Source organism: Engystomops pustulosus, chromosome 7, assembly GCF_040894005.1.
Source record: "Engystomops pustulosus chromosome 7, aEngPut4.maternal, whole genome shotgun sequence".
NCBI lineage: Eukaryota > Metazoa > Chordata > Amphibia > Anura > Leptodactylidae > Engystomops > Engystomops pustulosus.
Genome location: NC_092417.1, coordinates 70,777,309 through 70,798,269, shown reverse-complemented (window position 1 = coordinate 70,798,269; position 20,961 = coordinate 70,777,309). Strand labels below are relative to the sequence as shown.

At 43.9% G+C, this 20,961-nt stretch overlaps 1 long non-coding RNA gene across 1 annotated transcript; it reads right to left on the bottom strand.

Annotated features, from left to right (window-relative positions):
* Positions 1-8,327: 8,327 nt before the first annotated feature.
* LOC140070318 (uncharacterized) lies at positions 8,328-11,161 on the bottom strand. The gene is made up of 3 exons (XR_011848901.1): positions 11,002-11,161; positions 10,708-10,811; positions 8,328-8,784 (listed from the first exon to the last, which is right to left on the bottom strand). It is a non-coding gene; the product is annotated as an uncharacterized lncRNA (long non-coding RNA).
* Positions 11,162-20,961: the final 9,800 nt, after the last annotated feature.

Genomic DNA, 20,961 nt, shown 5'->3' with positions numbered 1-20,961 from the left:
ATTTTTACAGGTACCAAATTGTATCCAGCTTTTCCTGGGGGCACTAGTCACCAGTGTAATGCTTGTCCATGTTCCGCTAGCATTGTGTCAAAACTGTGTGGCATGCTGCTTATTTATATCAGGATTATTTGTGTCCTATCTTATTGGTGAAATTTTATGCATTGCCTTTTCTGTGGATTTTTTTTTTCTTCATGCAATAAAAATGTAGGCAGGGGCGTAACTACAGTGGTAGCAGCCATAGCAACCGCTATGGGGCCCACAGTGTCAGAGGGCCCCAGCATCTGACCTGACACACTAAAAAGTGGAGGATGTGCACCATTATATCCATATTATGCGGCACATTGTACTGCATAATATGCATAAAACATATATGTGATGTATATATGCTGCATCTGTGATGTGTATATGCTGTATGTGTATATGGTGTATGGCATCTGAATATACTGTATGTGTGTATATGCTCTATATGAGCATATGTGCATAAGTGTACAAATGTGTGATTGTAACTTGCGTGTGAGAATACAAATATGTAGAATTTTCAAGTGGGAAGTGGGCCCCATGCCGAAGCCTGCTATGGGGCCTGCCACTCCTAGTTACGCCACTGAGTAGGGATACGTTCAGAGAGTAGATCATGCATCATGATTGTTAGATCACAAATATGCTAACCTGGCTTCAAAATTAATAGCAATGGGAGGTTCGAGCGTTGTTTAAACTATATTTGCATCAAACTCATAGGGGCACATTTACTATTTAATGTACTGTTTCAACAAAATTTTATTGAAGGAAAACAGAATGTTGCCTTACAATAGGTCACGGCAAAACACATAAGTTTCACAGAGTTTGGTATGATACTTAGCCAGCTACTGTATCAATCAAAAAAAGAGAGAAGGGGGGGGGGGGGGGGAATCACAGGGGGACTGGAAACCTGGGAATGGGATTAGTACAAGATTAGTATAGTTGTATATGTGTCAGTATACATAACGGGAACAGCTATGTATACAGAGATGCCATGTGAGATTACTAAAGGTTATTAGGGGGATAAAGCTAGAGCCCTCTCAAGGGTTGGTGAACCTTGTGCTGTGATCCATGGGTTTGAAATGCCTTCAAATGGGGTTAAGGTGTCCGGATTGCCTCTATCCTTTCAAACAACATCAGTAGATTGATTCTGTTCTTAACCGCTGTGAACGATAGGTCCGGTGAGTTCCATTTTGCCGCTGTATGGATTCTGGTTGCTAAAGCTATAAACTGAACCAAGCGATGAGCTTTATTTTTGACCCTCGCTGGTTTATCCCCTAGAAGGAGTACAGCTGGGGTTACGGGTGTTGCTTTAACTAATATAGAGTGGATAAGGGTCTTAAAGGACACCTGTCATCAGGTCTCTGCCACTTGTCCTGTCACTACTACCTGTTGGAGCAGCTCACAAGGATCCTATCCCAGCCTTTATCTAGTCATTTCATACATTAATCATTGTAAAATCACATATTTTTTATCAAGTAAATGAAGCTGGTCACATGGTCAGAGGCAGTGATGTCACCCCTGTTCCCCCTCCCCTCTCCTCCCCCTGCTCATGTCTGTGTGTAATGTATAGTAAAGCATGGCTAGTGTGTGTGCTGCATCTGCTGACATGCTGCATCCTCCTAATATACAAGTGAGAGACACAGACATCAGCTACACATGAATCTGACATGTTCTGCTATAACATGGCTGCCTGGAGCTGCTGTATCTCTCCTAAACACACACACACACACACACACACACACACACACACATGCACACACAGGCTGCAGGGGGCGTGGCCACCAGCACCAGGAAGCACATCATTATACAGCCTCACATCATTATACAGGCTGTCAGTCAAGCACTGGGGGTGTGGCTGTGCCTCCCACTCATGAATAGAGTGGACATCATGAATATGCTAATGCTTCATTGGACATTTCACAGGTCATTTGCATACAGCTTTTGGACCTCATTGCTTAAGTTTACAGGCATGTAGCGGAACAATGAAGGGATAGAGGCAATGCTCTCTAATGGCAGTTTATGAAAATATATTTAGTTTAGGGGGGTTATATTGCATGACGAGTTCTCTTTAACCCCTTAAGGAGGCAGGGTTTTTCGGCTCATTTCTCGCTCTCCAACTTCAAAAATCCATAACATTTTCATTTTTACGTGTACAGACCTGTGTGAGGGCTTATTTTGTGCGTAACAAATTTTACTTTCCCGTGATGTTATTTATTTTAACATGCCGTGTACTGCGAAGCTGAAAAAAAATTCCAAATGTGGAAAAATTGAAAAAAAAACGTCACGTTCTTGTGGGCTCAGTTTTTACGACTTTCACTCTTCGCTCCAAATAACATGCCTACTTTATTCTTTGGTTCGGTACGATTGCGGTGATACCAAATTTATATAGGTTTTATTGTGTTTTAATACATTTTCAAAAATTAAACGAATGTGTACAAAAAAGAAAAAAAAAATTTTGCCATCTTCTGACGCTAATAACTTTTTCATACTTTGGCGCACGGAGATGTGTGAGGGGTCATTTTTTGCGAAATGAGGCGACGTTTTCATTGCTACCATTTTGAGGTCTGTGCGACATTTTGATCATTTTTTATTTTATTTTTTATGTTATGTAAAAAGGTGTAAAAGTCGCATTTCGGACATTTGGGCGCCATTTCCCGCCTCGGAGGTCACCGCCGCCCGTAACCGTTTTTATATTTTGATAGATCGGGCATTTTGGGACGCGGCGATACCTAATATGTTTGTGATTTTTACTGTTTATTATGTTTTATATCCGTTCTAGGGAAAGGGGGGTGATTTGAACTTTTAATATTTTATTAATTTTTTTTATTTTTTAAACTTTTAAACGCCGCCGGCGACTTTGCCGGCGGTGTTGAGAGGGTTAATAGCCGCGGTCGGTGCTTATTAGCGGTGGGGGTTTTGTGCAAAATGCAAAAACCCCCTCCTCTGTATGAAGAGGACTCAGCCCGTGAGCCCTCTTCATACATCCCTTATACCTCTGCGCCGTAGAGCTACGGCTCAGAGCGTAAAGGGGTTAACGTTGTTCCAGAAAGAGGCAACCAGGGGGCAGTGCAAAAACCAAAGAGAGGTCTCCGTGAAACCTGCCAGCTACCCTTTGCCAGTGTGGTACAGCAGTGTCCCCAATCTGATTCCCACTGATCCATAAATCATGGGGCATTAAAAATTGAATATAAGAGGGAGATGGTCCCTCTTCCAAATGGATTCAAGGGAAATCCACCTCGGGCATTTTTAAGAGTACCTATAGTGGCAAATTGAGCAATTTGCTTTGTAATATAGGGCAAAATTAGGAAGTGACAGGCCACCTAGTTGTTTGTGCTTGAACATGGTGAAGAGTGCTATGAATGGGCGTTTGTTGTTTCATACAAAGTTGGACATGTGAGAGTGAATGATTTTAAATGTTTTTACCAGAATAGGAATGGGCAATGATCTGAAAAGGTATAAAAACCTTGGTACGGTCATTATTTTGATTGTGTGGATCCGACCCAGCCAGAAAAGAGAAGGTTTGTACCAATTACTTAAGTCTGTTTGGAATTGTTGTATTAATGGGGTGTGGGGTGTTAAACGTACTCCTAGATAAGTGATGTAATGGGGTTGTATTTTGAAGCCAAAAGAATCAACTAGGGCTTCCGGTGTCCTTTGACTGATTGCTGTATAGAGTTTCTGACTTTATCCATATTGACCTTAAAGGAAACCTACCATTTAGAATGGTAGGGGTAAGCTGTAAGTACCGAGCACCAGCTCAGGGTGAGCTGGTGCCGGTACTTACTTTCGTTAGTGTTATAAACCGCGGTATCGCGGTTTTAACACTTTTTAAACTTTAGAGCAGAAGAGGCTTCGGCTCCGGCACCAGCTCACCCTGAGCTGGTGCTCGGTACTTACAGCTTACCCCTACCATTCTAAATTGTAGGCTTCCTTTAAGTCCTGATACTAAATGGAAGCTATTAAGGAGCTGCAGCAGGTTTGGGAGGGATGTATGGGTGCTAGTGATGGAGAGAAGTAGGTCACTTGATAAAAAAGTAACCTTGTACATGTCATGCATTGTTTTAAGGCCTTGGATGTCAGGGTTGGTTGTAATTGCCGCTGCCAGGGATTCCATGGCCAGAGCAAAAAGTGCAGGAGAGAGTGGACACCCCTGATGCATTCCCCTGGCAATCTTAATGGGGGCGGGATCGAATGTGGGAAGTTTAACGTAAGCTGCTTGCTTATTGTAAAGTAGTTTAAAGGAAACCTACCACTTGAAGTGGCAGGTTTCAGAAGAAAACACCGAGCACCAGCTCAGGGTGAGCTGGTGCCGGTGCTTATTTTTGTTAGTGTTTTAAACCGCGGTATCGCGGTTTAAAACACTTTTTAAACTGTATAGCCGGCGCAGGGAGGTACGCGCTCGGCTCTCCTTCACTTCCTATGTAGCCGCGCGCACGGTCGCGGGCATGGTAAGCGCCGAGCGCGTACCTCCCTGCGCCGGCTATACAGTTTAAAAAGTGTTTTAAACCGCGATACCGCGGTTTAAAACACTATCAAAAATAAGCACCGGCACCAGCTCAGCCTGAGCTGGTGCTCGGTGTTTTCTTCTGAAACCTGCCACTTCAAGTGGTAGGTTTCCTTTAATACAGGTATAGGTTTCTGTGTCACACAGGGATCTTAAAAGCAGGATGAAAGGCAATTAGAAAATACTTGTGGATGTTAAATTGGTTATAAACCAGCTTTTTGTGGCTTCTTAATGCAAAGTCATCCTTCACCCTGACCAAGTTACCTCTTGTTAACCAGGACACATACCATGACAGCTCCCATCGTTACCTTCTTAATAATGTAGTGTTATTGAACTAGGATATATATGACTAGTTAATGTTCCCTTAAAGGAAACGGAACAACACAATTCAAAAATGTGATGTGATTGTAAGTAGGAGACCTCTCTGTACAGTCATTTTACCCTCCTGACCCTGTCACAGGCAACAGCCGCGACCATAAAAGACTGTACGAGGATGTAAATAATTAATGGGATGCTTCACACCACAGGGACATGAATTATTCATACTCTAGCATTTGCCCTTTTTTATATATATCTTGACACCACAATCCTTTGATCTGCATTGTGAATCTGAGGTGTTAACAGCTTCAGCAAAACATGGTAAAGAATGCTGGACAGACAATATAAATAAATGTCTATGAGATTTATCATTGCTATATTATAGATGTTGTAGGACAGCGATGTCCAACCTGTGGCATTCCATGTGTTGCAAACCCTTAGGAACCGAAGGAGGATGCCAGCCCTAAAAAGATACAGATGAGGAATAATCATGGAGCACAAGGAACTTTATAATATTGTATGAAAACCTACTAACATTTGACAATAAACATTTATAGGTTTTTTTAGATTAGATTTTGTGATACAGAGTTCCAAATTTCACAGAACAACCACCACTAGTACGCATCAGCCTCCAGATGTCAACAACAATGTTTCCATTTATTGACATGGCCGCATCTGTTATGAGGCGGGGTGAAAATCCCGCCTCAGGCTGCATGCACACTGCCATGAGCCCGCCGCACCGTAGCACGGTGGGCACAAGGCAGCGCGGGGAGAGGAGGAGGAGGTGAGCGCAGCTCACCCCCACCCCTCTCCATAGCGATGTATGGCCGCGGCGCCGTAATACGGCAAAAGATAGGACATGTCCTATCTTTTCCCGGGCTACGGAGCGGTACGGTGCCGCACGTGTGCTGCACTGTACAGCTCCCGTAGGGCGCCGCAAGCCCATAGAAGTGCATGAGGGACGTATATCGGCCGCATATACGTCCCCCATACTGTAGTGTGAATGCAGCCTCAGACAGCATAACTGCTGTGGGTGAAGTGGCTGATATGAGCAATCGCCTGAATCGTCCACCTGAAGTACGTACCTGCAGCTGAAGTACTGTCCCACTACTCTCACTTTATAGAGGAAAGTGGTAGAGCAGAGCGGACCCGTTTCTCTGTGCTACTCTAGAGGACACAGGTGGCATGTGATGACGCCACACTGCCTGTGTCCGTTCACAGAACCACGGCCATTCAGAGCTGGGAGAGAGAAGAAGAAGGAGCTGACAGCAGCATGGAAGAAGGTGAGTATCTGTTTCATTATTTTCAAAGTGGCCACATTCTTAATAAAATCTTCAGGGGGCTTTATATATTGGGGGTGGGGGCGGCTTATGGTGCTCTATGTATTTCTAAATCCAGTGGTACTTAATATGTCTATCCTTTTCTCTAGCTCCTTCCAGAGAAGGAAACATGTGTAATTTATTGGAAACATGTGCTGGCACTTGGCTTTGAGATCACCGAATAGCTCATCTTCTCTAGATTTAGGGGGCAGGATCCCCGCAATTCCAGTTCCAGTAGCGACTGGAAGCTTTCATCAGATACTTTGTGCATGCCAGAAAATGTAGTCTTCAGTACCGCACTCCCACGCTTTAGCCATATAGGCTGCTGAACCAGGCGGAGACCCCACAGGATGCAGGGAGGGCCCGGAGTTGACAGCGATCCAGGTCCGGCAGGGATTTCGCGAAGGATGGTTGGCATGGCCCGGTATGAAAAGGTGCTTCATCTTCCCCCACCTGGAGGAGAAAGGAACCTCTCTTTGACCAGACCGCTGCAGGGACAGAAAGAGCACTGGCAGCAAGGGACGTTTTAACTTCTCTTTTTCCTGTTCCTACTGGACCTCTATATTACCACAGTGCATCAACTGTTTTCTTCCAGCATTGATCCATAAAGACCAAGTTGGTTTTATACCATCCTGCCAGGCATCAGATAATATCCGTAAAAATCTGTGCGCGCGACCGTGCGCGCGGCTACATAGGAAGTGAAGGAGAGCCGCGCGCATGGTAAGCGCCGAGCGCGTATCTCCCTGCGCCGGCTATACAGTTTAAAAAGTGTTTTAAACCGCGATACCGCGGTTTAAAACACTAACAAAAATAAGCACCGGCACCAGCTCACCCTGAGCTGGTGCTCGGTGTTTTCTTCTGAAACCTGCCACTTCAAGTTGTAGGTTTCCTTTAATATCTTGCTTCTGAAAAATTTGCCTAGCCCAGAAAAGCTGGTTGACACGCATTGAGTAAGTGATACCCTGCAACATACTGATATGCCTAGTCTATTAAGATGACAATATCCCTTATCATATTCAGAACAGTATTTCCACAGTAATTTAAAGCACCTGAACCTGTCATCTGGATAGGCAAAATTGTCTAGGTATGTTGTAGGATATGAGCAAGGATTGTTCCATTTCATAACCTGGTATGGTCAGGAGTCTGGGAAGGTTCACCTATAAACTTCTGAAAACTTCATTGGCTGCCATGTTGGTTGTCACCCAACTTTTCCTAATTCAACAAGATTTGTATTAGCATTTACAGATTTCCATATTTGTCAGAGACATATACATAAGAATTCCATTAGGAAAAGGTTAATATATTGAGTCCGGCACTGAAATCAGCCCACTCTCTTATCCTGCCTCTCTGCAGCAACAATATTGATTGCTTTTTGGCTAGGCAAAACGCAGGACCTTTTCAAGGCTTTTTAGTTGGGGCAGACACCCCTGATCTGATGCTTGGCTGAAAACATAGAAAGTGCGCATTGGTCTTCAAATGAAAAAGAAAATAACAGGCAGTTTGCTATTATTGTATAAAGGATTGGGTCCCCAGTGTACAAGATTTTTTATAAAAAAAACCTGTTAATTCAGGTTCTGCTCATTTATAAATAGAAGGCATGCCAATTCTGTGCTGGAATATTATGGATGCAGTTCCTTAATTCTGCATACAGGAAGCTGGGAAAGATCTGTGTCTCTAAAGTGGTGTGAAACTAAAACATTTTTAGTAAATGGTTGTCACACTTTGTCAAAGAGATCAAGATAATGCTGACATATTTAACCCTTTTCCTGCCAAAGATGTATTTTATACGTCCTCTAAGGGTGGCACCTCTATGACCCAGGAAGCATGAGATACGTCCTGAATTGTAGAAACCATAACTTTGGATCTCTGGCGCCTACAATCCTAGGTTTCTAAGTGCCAGGGATCGAGACATGTTCACGTTTAAATAAAGACTTTCAGGTGCAATTTTTGTATATATATTTGAATCCCATGACCTAAAAACACAATTTTCGATTAAAATAAAAGAGGAAATTCTAAGTGCATAAAAGCCAAAGTTATAGCCCTTTAAAGTGTGCCCCCCCCCCCCCCCTTTAGGTTCTTAGCTGGTAGCCTTAAGGGAGAAGCTGAAGGAGGATGCACATATCACAGGTAAAGTAAATGATTAACTTTTTACTTTACCTCCTCCCTTCTCTGTAGAGATACATGGTGCCATAAAACGGGGGAAGATAGGACATGTCCTATCTTTTCCCCGTGTACGGAGCGGTACACAGCACCACATCGCTCCATGTGGCCATTGCCGTTTATGGGGGAAGTATGTAGGGCCGTGGCCGACAGTCGTGGTTCTCTTTACGTAAACAGTGCAGGCCGTGGCTGGGACAGGTGTGTCAAGAAAACAAAGTATTCCCCTGTGATTCTGGTGCTATCTGTCTTCAGCAGCTGTGCCTGAAATGACATGGGGGGTTTGGTCATGTAACCTGCTGCATGGGTGTTAGGGGTAAAGTGACCCAGCACTTCCAGCTGGATGCAGGGTAGGTACACCCCCAAAAGGTTTCCAGAATTTCTGGAAAACCTTTTCAAAGAAAAAATTATTCTGTGTCCCTTTTTTGCTTCTTTCTTCCGCTGCAGTGAGCAGTGTTTGAAAGCCATCTAAAATACATACATAGAATATTCATATGCAGAGGAAGCTAAAGATTAACTGCATACATACTTGGATAATATTTCACTTCCTAATAAGAGGCACAGTCAAGTGAAGCCATTTTCATACTGCTGCATTTGGATTGCATTTAGAAATGCAATGCAGGTGCCGGGGGAAAAGTTTCTCCCAATTGCATCTGCGTTTACTCTCAAATTGTATGGACAGTTAAGCTCCTTGTACAATAAACCCTATGCCTGCAAAACATGTGGTCCCAATCACAAGCACTTCAATATATGTGATCATACAAAACTCCTCCACGCTGCTCTTGAATTGTGCTTTTAAACACAACAGAAACGTAATTGGGAGGGGCTTGGCAAAAAACACATGCATTTCTTCTGAAACACATGCGTTTCTGTGAAAACCGTATATGCATTTTTGCTAAGCCCCTCCCACTTGCATTGCCGAATGCGGCCTAAAGATTTATAAACAGACAATTCTTGACTGTGGAAAAAAGGTTTTTAAAAGCCGAGTTACACACTTGTGGCAACAGTTTTTAACTAATTCTCATAAATCATAGTCTATAAGTGACCCATGGAAAAATTGATAAGTCAATTACGAGGAATGTAAAAAATTGTGTGAAATACTATGACCCTCTGTGTCCCTTCTCCTATAGTTAAGACCAGTGCACTCTCTATAAGGACTTCAGTTATTGTGAGCCAAAACTACCAGGAGTGGTCAAACACACAAACAAGGAGCAAGTCTTTCCAGCACCTACACTGCAGATCCAGATTAGAGACCAATGTACAATCACTTGATTTTTTTTCAGAATTAATGTAATTTCCATTAATCAACATTGATGGGTTTTTGTAAGGGGTCACCATGGCACTAGAACAGTGTTTTACAAAATTACCATATGCAACACCCCTGGCGATGCAAGGCAGAGGGGTTGTTGCAAATACATCCCAATATGTTAATTGTTTAATGTGATGTCTTTCCATCAGCCAATCACATCTGTTCTACTATTGTAGTGTAAGCTGGGATGCAATTGGAGGAGTAACCACCACCTGACCAGTGGGAGTAATAAAACCACTGCCAGTACACCAGATCAGACCAGTCTTACAGGAGTCAGTCAGACAAAGTAGTGAGACAGTAGAGTCAGTGAGGAGTTAGTGAGAGTAAAGGGGTATCATCCTACCTTCAAGGGTGATATCTGAAGCAACCCAGGACAAGCTGAAGCATCCTACTAGGACCTAGCCTGCCCTTGCATCCAGGCTGGTGATCAATCCCTGTGGTTCCCTCTCCAAGTGCATCTCCAGCCTGCTATCATTGTTAAGATTCGTTTGGCACGTTATCCAACGTCTGCCTCCGTCTGCTCCCTGCTACTACGGCTGTCACCATCACGGGCACCCTATCCATTACACAGAGACTCATACTACAGACCCCAAAGGGTTGACCCAGGGAGAACCACTATAACCGTCTCTCCCTCATCATTTCTTGCCAACAGCACCTGCTGGAGACCTGCCAGGCTTTAGGACAGCCCTCCGGTCCTTATACCAAGCACCGTGACACTAGCGTGCCTAGGCCGCAACCGCCAGCCACTCCGGTATTCCGGGCCCCGGCTTTCTCCAGGCTCCAAGAAAAGGCTAGGCCCAGGTGGGGGATGTTGCAAGTGGCGTCACGAACAGGATTTATACTTCTGTGCCTTATTCTGGCACCGCCACCCCCAGACCAAGGCTCATTTTGAGCCGAAACGCGTGTCGGGGTGGGTCCCATCCCGGACAGTGGAGTACTATTTTCCAAACACTTGGGTAAGACTTTTTGTATGATCAAACTGCTATGTTTCTTGATTATTACTACAATGGTTGTACGCATACCTAGTCCTATAGTGGGTCCATACCTAAGATCCCACTCGCATCAGTACAATTAGGTCTCACCTGTTTATATGCATTGACATGTTCCTCCACCTCTTGTGTCCGGTGATGTCCCCCTTCTTTTCTGTTTTCGTCACCACCTGGATTTTTAATGTTTTATGAATTGTCTAAATAAACTAAAAAATTATTTTCTTCACCTGTATCTATTTCTAGTCTGGCTTTCTTCCTCCAGGGGGGTTCCCCAGGAGGTACAGTAGGATATTTCACTAAAGACTGTACTCTATTAAAAAATTACTGTGCTGCCTAACCCTGCTGCCATTCGGGTATAGGCCCCAGTGACTTTGTGCTATATTTTACATTGACTTTATTACTGCTGCCACACGCTGTCAAGCATCGCTCCAGCAATCAGGGAGTTAATCCCTGCCAACGGACTCTGTCAGCTCTGCTACAGTTGGTGCAGAAGCGGTTGAAGCGTTACCTCACGAGACTGTGGCGCAGCAAATAATTCCAGCCCGCCAAAACCTTCACGGGCGGGAAAACCAGATGACATCGGTTCATGGCAGGCCGATCCAAGGAGGGCGCTTGGGTCAAGAAGAACCGGACCACTGGGATGGTTCGCTACTTTGATCGCCAGCGGGGTTACGGCTTTGCCACCCAGGACTACACCGGACGGGAGGTCTTTATTCCCCGCTGGTCCGTCAAGACTCCACAACCTGAAGCCAGGGGAGTAGATTGAATTCTCCCTCCAGGAAGACTCCCCCCGGACCATAGGCGGCTGGTGTGATCCGGATCCCGGACCCAGACGAGGACCGTTACCAGTCCTGCGAGGACCTCTACGATGATGATGAATGGCCGGAGTCTCCGAATTCGTCTTCTGCATCGGCGGTGAGTCCCCAGGCGGTGACCCATATTAATGCCCCATCCACAGTCATTGTGAGCATGGGACCCATTGCTATCCACGGGCCGGGCATGATTCAGGGAACCACCCCCATCATCTCTCCTGCAGGGAGCACTGCCGGGTCCCGCGGGTCCTCCTTGGTGGAAAATGGTCCGGCTGATGAACTGTATCCGGAGGCTCCAACGAGACCATCGCCTCAACCTGCCGCCTACCAGTGGGGTGATGACCCGGCCCCAGAAGATTTGGAGCTGGAGGGAGCTGCAGCGCTGCCGCAGGTTCCCATCTACTTATTTCTGCACCCTTCCATGGTCCCTGGCTCAGTTGAGCCCCCAGCTGGAACAGCCGACACCCCGGGTGACAGCGCCCCTCCCCCTGAATATCAGGAGGACGCTATGAAGCCTGCTGTTCCTGGAACTGCCACCGGGTGTCCCCAGACGGCTTCTACTCCCACTGAAGTTGCACAGGATCCTATTCTGATCCCGGATCCTGCTCTTGCTGAAACCAGCGATGAAACAGAATAACCCCTGATGGGCTGTAGCCCTCTCCAGGTACTGTACATATTGTAAATAATGTTCTTTATCTGCTACTATTCCCAGTTGGGCTGAGCACCTATAACCCATAGAGCCAGAAACTTTCCTGGGACTTCCCCTATTTATTTATCTCCGTCAAGAGACTCTCCTTGAACTGCGTAACAGTATTATGTGCTACGTTAGCATCCACCTCTGCTGAAGCAGAGATAACTACCAAAGGATTCTGTCCCTTTACATCCAGAGGAGACCGTTTGTTTACTGCACTTTTCCCCACATCAAGGGCTGTACCCAGAAGATGGACTTTTCTTCAAAAGCCTTCTGAGAGACTTTTGCCAGTTACTACATGGAAAAGTTTCTATTCATTTTATTGTATTGCACTTAATGCCTCCCTTTTTAGGTACAGACATTTTGCTTGCATCTTTCTATGCCTTTCCTTTTATGGGAAAAGAGACATTTGTATCCTGCTACTCTGAGTAGCCTTGTCCCTATAAGGTTTGTAACGTTAATGTTGAAAGATATGTACCCATTGGGCTCCTAAGCCAATGAGCGTTTACAAATATGTTTGCACCACTGCCAATGTTTGTCAGTAGTTTGCAGTAACCTTTTCATAGGCTTTTCAGACTGTAGTGTGGCTGTGTCGGACCGTTTTCATGTAAACCCTGACCGCAATTATATGCCTCAAACCGAAGCTTCGTAAGTGGGGGTAGTGCGTAAACTGCGGGTCCTTAGGGGACCGTGGGTGCTAAAGTTGTAAAGTAAAGTTGTATCACCTGGATGCCAATCACACAAGGGTAAGAATGTCAGTCGGCAGGTACCTTGTACAATGTCTTATTGTATCACATATGCCAATGTAATGCACATATACTATATATTTGTCGCCAGGGAAGAAGTGTTCATAAACAAATATACAGGCCTTGGTGCAAGGAGTGGATTACAGTACATGACACCACACCTTTCATACTGTACAATTTAGTTTAACGGCGTCAGCGGCCAACTGTCTTACTTAGAATACACATGTCCTTGTCTTAGTTCGACACCAACCCAGGTGCCTGTCTCCAGGACCATGGGCGGCTTGTCCCTACAGATCACTTAGTCTGCACTTCACCGAAGTGCCTCTTTGTATTTACCTCTACCGGCTATTACTTACACGGACACCCCGGAGGCCCACGCTGCTGGCCAGCGGTTGGTCCTCTGTGCTCTAGCCAGTCCATAGTCGAGTCGATGGCGGCTCTTTCAACTGCCCCGGGGGTATGCAACACCCCTGCCGATGCAAGGCAGAGGGGTTGTTGCGAATACGTCCTAATATGTAGCTTGCAACCTGTGTGGAGTCTGATCAACCCCACAGCAGGTCACTACACAATACGGGGAACACTGCAACGGTAGATCCTGCCTGGCAAGGCAAGAGTTAATTAATTAATTAATTAATTGTTTAATGTGATGTCTTTCCATCAGCCAATCACATCTGTTCTACTATTGTATTGTAAGCTGGGATGCAATTGGAGGAGTAACCACCACCTGACCAGTGGGAGTAATAAAACCGCTGGTCAGGAAAGTTCTAGAGGCAGTCTAGTGAGGGGAGTCAGTCTGACAAGAGTGCAGCCAGTACACCAGATCAGACAGGAGTCAGTCAGACAAAGTAGTGAGACAGTAGAGTCAGTGAGGAGTTATTGAGAGTAAAGGGGTATCATCCTACCTTCAAGGGTGATATCTGAAATAACCCAGGACAAGCTGAAGCATCCTAGAAGGACACAGCTATCTCCCAGCCTGCCCTTGCATCCAGGTGATAAATCCCTGTAGTTCCCTCTCCAAGTGCATCCCCAGTCTGCTATCATTGTTAAGATTCGTTTGGCATGTTATCCACTGTTCCTGTTGGTCCCAATAAAGAACTGTAAGTTGCTTTTAGACAACGTCTGCCTCCGTCTGCTCCCTGCTACTATGACTGTCACCATCACGGGCACCCTATCCACTACACAGAGACTCATACTCCAGACCCCAAAGGGTTGCCCCAGGGAGAACAACAGCTTTACCCGTTTTGCTGTGTGACGGGGGCTTTGTCCTGCATGAAAATAGCTAGCGGATTGAGCGATGAATGCAAGGAAGGAACCACGTGTTGCTGAAGAAGGTTCTTATACAAAATTGGATTTATTCTGCCATGTAGCTGTTCTTTACAATCTACCACTTTATAAAAGTAAAAAAAAACATATTTGCCTATTCTCCTCTTCATCTTGATCCCGGTGATGGTCTTTGTTAATCTTGACACACCGGGATCACCTAAAAAAAGGGTTATAAAAAGCAGCCTAGAGCAAGAGGAGGAGATGTCCGACCTTTCACACCTCCCTCTCCCAGCAGGTGACGTGACGTTAGAGGCCTTCCGCTGCCATGTTGGAGAGGGAGGTGACATTATGCAGGGGTTGTGTATCATCAGCAGCCCCAAGTGCCGGACATCTGCTAATACGTTGTGTTGCTTAGAAAGGACCAAAAACGGGTTCAAAATGCCATGTGAGGCATCACCCTTAGTCAGAAGTTACAGGGTCATGTCTAGGGGCAACTGAAACTGTGTTAACAATGCATTCATATGTGTGTTTTGTTAACACATGTGTTAACATGCTATTTTGACAACGCAAATGTTAAGCGTAATGTAATTGGGCAAATTGCCCCTCCTCAGCTGTTCTAATTTTAAAATTCAACCAAAACGCAACGTGTGACCACACCCTCAGTGCGTGCTCACACGCTGCAGTTACAACTGTATCGCAATCAGTTTTGATTTTGAGTTGGTTTTAGGTACAGTTTTGTCTATATTACAGGTGAAAGACATGAACTCAACGGGTGAATTTGATTTTGAAGGAGTAACCTGTTTGACAAATTTCATTCACCTGTTGATTTCATGTCTTTCTCTTGTTAACCCCTTCCTGCCGCAGCCCTTTTTCGTTTTTGCGTTTTTATTTTTCACTTCCCACATTCAAAAATCTGTAACTTTTTTATTTTTCCATGTACAGAGCTGTGTGATGGCTTATTTTCTGCGTAACAAATTACACTTCAAAATGGTGCTATTTAATATTCCATGCCATGTACTGGGAAGCGGGAAAAAAATTAAAAATGCAGTGAAATTGGTAAAAAAATGCATTTGTGCCCCAAATGACATGTCTACTTTATTCTTTGGGTCGGTAGATTTTATAATGTTTTCAAACATTTAAAAAAATTAAAACCTCCTGTACAAATTTTTTTTGCCATCTTCTGGCGCTAATAACTTTTTTATACTGTGGGTGGTGCGGTTTTTTGCGGATTTTGATGGTGTTTACAATGTTATCATTTTTAGGACTGTACGATCTTCTGATCACTTTTTATAGAATTTTTAATTTTTTTTAAATGGCAAAGAAGTGCCATTTTCGACTTTGGGCGTGATTTTCCGTTAAGGGGTTAAACGCAGTGAAAAACTGTTATCATATTTTGATAGATCGGGCATTTTCAGACGTGGTGATACCTAATGTGTTTATGGTTTTTACTGTTTATTTATATTTATATCAGTTCTAGGGAAAGGGGGGTGATTTGAATTTTTAGGTTTTTTTAATTATAATTTTTTTTTTAACTTTTTTTTTTATTATTAATACTATTTTTCAGACTCCCTAGGGTACTTTAACCCTAGGGTGTCTGTACGATCCTATCATATACTTCCATACTACAGATTTTACTCTTCATATATTACAATGTGCTGATATGGGTTAACTGGATGGGTTAACCTGAAGTAGCTTCGGGTCTTCGTGAGACCCAAGGCTACCATCGCGACGGATCGCCGCTCCCCGATGAAGTCACAGGGAGCGACGATCATCGGAAAGATGGCGGCCCATGAGCAGCTTTGCCGGCGTCGATCAGCAGGAAAACACCCAAGATCGATGCCGGCACCGATCGCACGTGTCACCGGTAAGCCTTTGCTGCAATATGCAGCAAAGACTTACCGGCTATGGAGAAGGCTCGGCCCGCGAGCCCTCTCCATGCACCGGGACCCGGCATGTGAACAAGAAAAACCCTATGTGGCTAAGGAAAGCAATAAGCGAGAAAGATAAAGCGTTTAAGGTGCTAAAACGTGAAGGTAGCGATGAGGCATTACTGGATTATAGAGATGAAAATAAATCCTGTAAAAAGCAGATAAAGGCCGCAAAAATAGAGACTGAGAGAAATATTGCCAGGGAGAGCAAAAATAATCCCAAATTATTTTTCAAGTATATAAATGATAAGAAACTAAAACAGAGAGTGTGGGTCCCCTTAGAAATAACATGGGGGTCATGGTGGAAGGAGATGAGGAAAGGGCCAATCTACTGAATGTCACCTTCTCAACTGTCTTTACCCAGGAAAATCCCCTGGTGGAAGACACAATGAGGAATAATGTTAATTCTTTTTATAATGTCAACAGTTTAACCCAGGAAGAGGTACAGCGCCGCCTCGCAACCACTAAGATAGATAAATCACCTGGGCCAGATGGCATACACCCCCGGGTTCTGCATGAATTATGTACCGTGATAGACAGACCGTTATTTTTAATATTTGAAGATTCACTAAGGACTGCTTATGTTCCACAGGAATGGCGCATAGCAAATGTGGTACCAATATACAAAAAAGGATCAAATAGCGATCCTGGAAACTACAGACCCGTGAGTCTAACTGCTGTGGTGGGGAAAATATTTAAGGGGTTTATTAGAGATGCTATCCTGGAGTATCTCACTGAGCACAACCTTATAACCCAGCGTCAGCATGGGTTTATGAGAGATCGGTCCTGTCAGACTAATCTGATTGGTTTCTACGAGGAGGTAAGTTCAAGACTGGATCTGGGGGACGCTGTAGATGTTGTATATTTGGACTTTTCAAAGGCATTTGACACCGTGCCACATAAAAGGTTGGTATATAAAATGAGACTGCTGGGAATAGGAGAAAATCTGTGTATTTGGGTAAGTAATTGGCTTAGTGATAGAAAACAGAGGGCGGTCATTAATGGCACATTCTCAGATTGGGTTGATGTTACCAGTGGAGTGCCACAGGGGTCAGTATTGGGGCCACTTCTTTTTAATATTTTTATTAATGACCTTGTAGTGGGTTTACACAGTCAAGTTTCAATATTTGCAGATGATACTAAGCTGTGTAAAGTAATAAATACTGAGGTCGATAGTTTAGCATTACAGTGGGATTTGTGGAAGCTTGAGGGATGGGCAGAGAAATGGTTGATGAGGTTTAATGTAGATAAATGTAAAGTTATGCACTTGGGCCATGGAAACAAAAAGTATAATTATGTTCTAAACGGTCAATTACTTAGTAAAACTGAAGCTGAAAAGGACTTGGGGGTATTGGTGGATGGTAAACTTAATTTTAGTGACCAGAGCCAGGCGGCTGCTGCTAAAGCAAATAAAATAATGGGATGTATCAAGAGAGGAATAGATTCTCATGATAAAGACATAGTTTTGCCCTTATACAAATCCCTGGTCAGACCACACATGGAATATTGTGTACAGTTTTGGGCACCAGTGTATAAAAAGGATATAGTAGAGCTGGAACGGGTGCAGAGGAGAGCAACCAGGATTATTAGGGGAATGGGGGAACTAGAATACACTGACAGATTAAAAAATTTGGGATTATTCAGTTTAGAAAAAAGACGACTGAGGGGAGACCTCATTACAATGTACAAATACCTGAACGGACAGTACAAGGATCTCTCCAAAGATCTTTTTATACCTCGGCCTGTGACCAGGACAAGGGGGCATCCTCTACGCCTAGAGGAGAGGCGATTTTACCATCACCATAGACAAAGGTTCTTTACTGTAAGAGCAGTGAGACTGTGGAACTCTCTGCCGCAGGAGGTTGTTATGGCGGACTCTATGTACATGTTCAAGAGAGGCCTGGATGCCTTTCTGGAGAGAAAAAATATCACGGGTTATGGGGATAAAACATTTATTTAATTCTTAAAGGTTGGACTTGATGGACTTGCGTCTCCTTCCAGCCTTATATACTATGATACTATGATACTATTACGTCACATGTCGTTAAGGGGTTAAAATAAGAAAGCACACCAAAACTAATTGCGATGCAGTTTTAACTGCAACGTGTGATCGCACCCTTAGTCTGGTGCCATACGTGCCGTTTTGTCTGCGTTTGCAAACGCAAAGCCGCACCCACCGTAGGGGGGGGGCGCCGATCGCATCGGCGTTCCTATGGTAATGCCTGCGATTGGGAACTAGCCGCCAGTGTTTTGCATTTAATTAATGCAAAACACCGGCGGCTCATTCCCGATCAGAGGCGCTTCAATAGAAACGCTGATGCGATCGGGCCGCGGCCCGCCCCGTTGGGTGCGGCTTTGTCTGTGTTTTCAAACGCAAACAAAGCGGTGCGTGCGGCACCAGCCTAAGTCAGAAGTTACAGGGTCGTGTCTAGGGGCAACTGAAATTGTGTACAGCAGGACTGATAGAGACAGGTTGGACTTATATCTGTGAAATGCTGCATTTTTGTTAATAACAGTGAATTAGAGAATGTTTAATTTTGTTATCCTGAGTACATAAGAAAGTTGTCTTCGTGGGACTACCCCGTTAAAGAGAACCCGTCATGCAAAATAACCCCCCTAAACTAAATATATTTTCATAAACTGCCATTAGAGAGCATTGCCTCTATCCCTTCATTGTCCCTCTACATGCCTGTAAACCTAAGCAATGAGGTCCTAAAGCTGTATGCAAATGACCTGTGAAATGTCCAATGAAGCATTAGCATATTCAAGCTGTCCACTCTATTCATGAGTGGGAGGCACAGCCACACCCCCAGTACATGACTGACAGCCTGTATAATGATGTGAGGCTGTATAATGATGTGCTTCCTGGTGCTGGCGCCCCCTGCAGCCTGTGTGTGCATGTGTGTGTGTTTAGGAGAGATACAGCAGCTCCAGGCAGCCATGTTATAGCAGAACATGTCAGGTACTGTGTCTCTCACCTGTATATTAGGAGGATGCAGCATGTCAGCAGATGCAGCACACACTAGCCATGCTTTACTATACATTACACACAGACATGAGCAGGGGGAGGAGAGGGGAGGGGTAACAGGGGTGACATCACTGCCTCTGACCATGTGACCAGCCTCATTTACATAATAAAGAATAGATGATTTTACAATGAATAATGTATGAAATAACTAGATAAAGGCTGGGATGGGATCCTTGTGAGCTGCTCCAACAGGTAGAGGTGACAGGACAAGTGACACAGACCTGATGACAGGTGTCCTTTAAGGCACATCATCACTGATACCAAGTTAAGGCCATTCATACTACATGTACTTTATTGTAGTTTTCAGGGCCCAGAGCCATTATGAAACACATTTAGCACAAAATGCCTGCAGCATTGTTTTATTCACTGGTGGGTCTTGAAATTGTATTATGAATTCTGAAGTTTACAAATTTGCTGAACACTTTTAATATAAAATGTAATTTGACTTAATTTACATAACATAAGATCACCATTTAAGGGCTCTTTCACATTGTCGTTGTTTTTCATGTCTGTGGTTCAGTGATTTTCACAAAGCCATTGATTTGTATGGGTGTTTTCATATTGCCTTGTATTTTCACTGATCCCTTGTCAATGAAAAAAATTAAGAAACATGTCCTATTTTTTTTCATGGATGCAGATTACGGAAGGCAATAGAAGTCTATGGGTCCACAAAAAAAAAATGGATAAAACATCAGTTTTTTTTTCACTGATGAGGCTGTAAAACCAGGTGTGGTGTTTTCAAAGCAATGTGGAACCCTTAGGGTTTTTTTTGCAGACATAGAGACAAACGGAAGAAAAACTGAGACATAACAAAGACAAAACGCAACGGATGCACAACTGAAGCTGAACATCAGCGTCAATGTGAACGAGCCCTTAATCTAAGTATGAGCACGCTGCCTCAGTAATTCATTAATGTCAAATAGCATATTCCCTCTCTTCTGTGACCTTTGTGAATAAGGGTTCATGGTTTTCCTTTATCAGTTTACATTGTACTTTGGTTTTGCCGGCAAGCTGGGGGTTAATCATTACCCAAAGGTACACACTTGATCGCTATGACTTGTTGCCGGGGAACTCAACAAACAAAAACCTCCCATTATGTCTCTATAGTCACCTCATGTTCTGCCTCCACCCAAAGATTACCAGAATTAGCCTAATTCTTATAATTCACTGCACACTACCTCATATTAATACAACTCCCCCTATATGGCACAGCAGATCATTGACTGTGCAAATATTGAACCAGCAGGGGGCAGCAGGATGAAGCAATATTCTTCCATCTGCTCTCTATGGAATAATAATAATAATAATAATCTTTATTTATATAGCGCCATCAAATTCCGTAGCGCTTTACAAATCATAGGGGACATATACAACTATATTACATTACAAAGAACAAACAGTCATATGGAACAATAGGAGTGAGGGCCCTGCTCACAAGAGCTTACAAACTATGAGGATGAGGGGGTGACACAAGAGGTTGTATAATGGTCCAGCCATTCTTTATAAGGGAACAATATAAAATAATTTAATAAATAATTTACTAAACAACGATGTTGCTGCTTGGACCAGCCATCAGCCGCCATCTTATTTACAGGGTCCTAGGTGAAAAAGACTGCAGAGAAGCCTGGAGCTTGGTATATATCAGCTGTTTGCCAGATAACAGATGGGAGATAGGATGAATTAGTAAAGGGAGAGTTGACATTTCAAGCAGTTAGTGAGTGTGATTAACAAGTGACCACTTTATTTGTGGATTTAAAGGGGTCATACAGACTTATAAGATGGAACCCCTATATATGTGAATAGGACAGCTCTGCAATACTCAAGTCCTAATAAAAGTACAAAATGCTATAACATAAAAATGCATAGGAATGATATACAG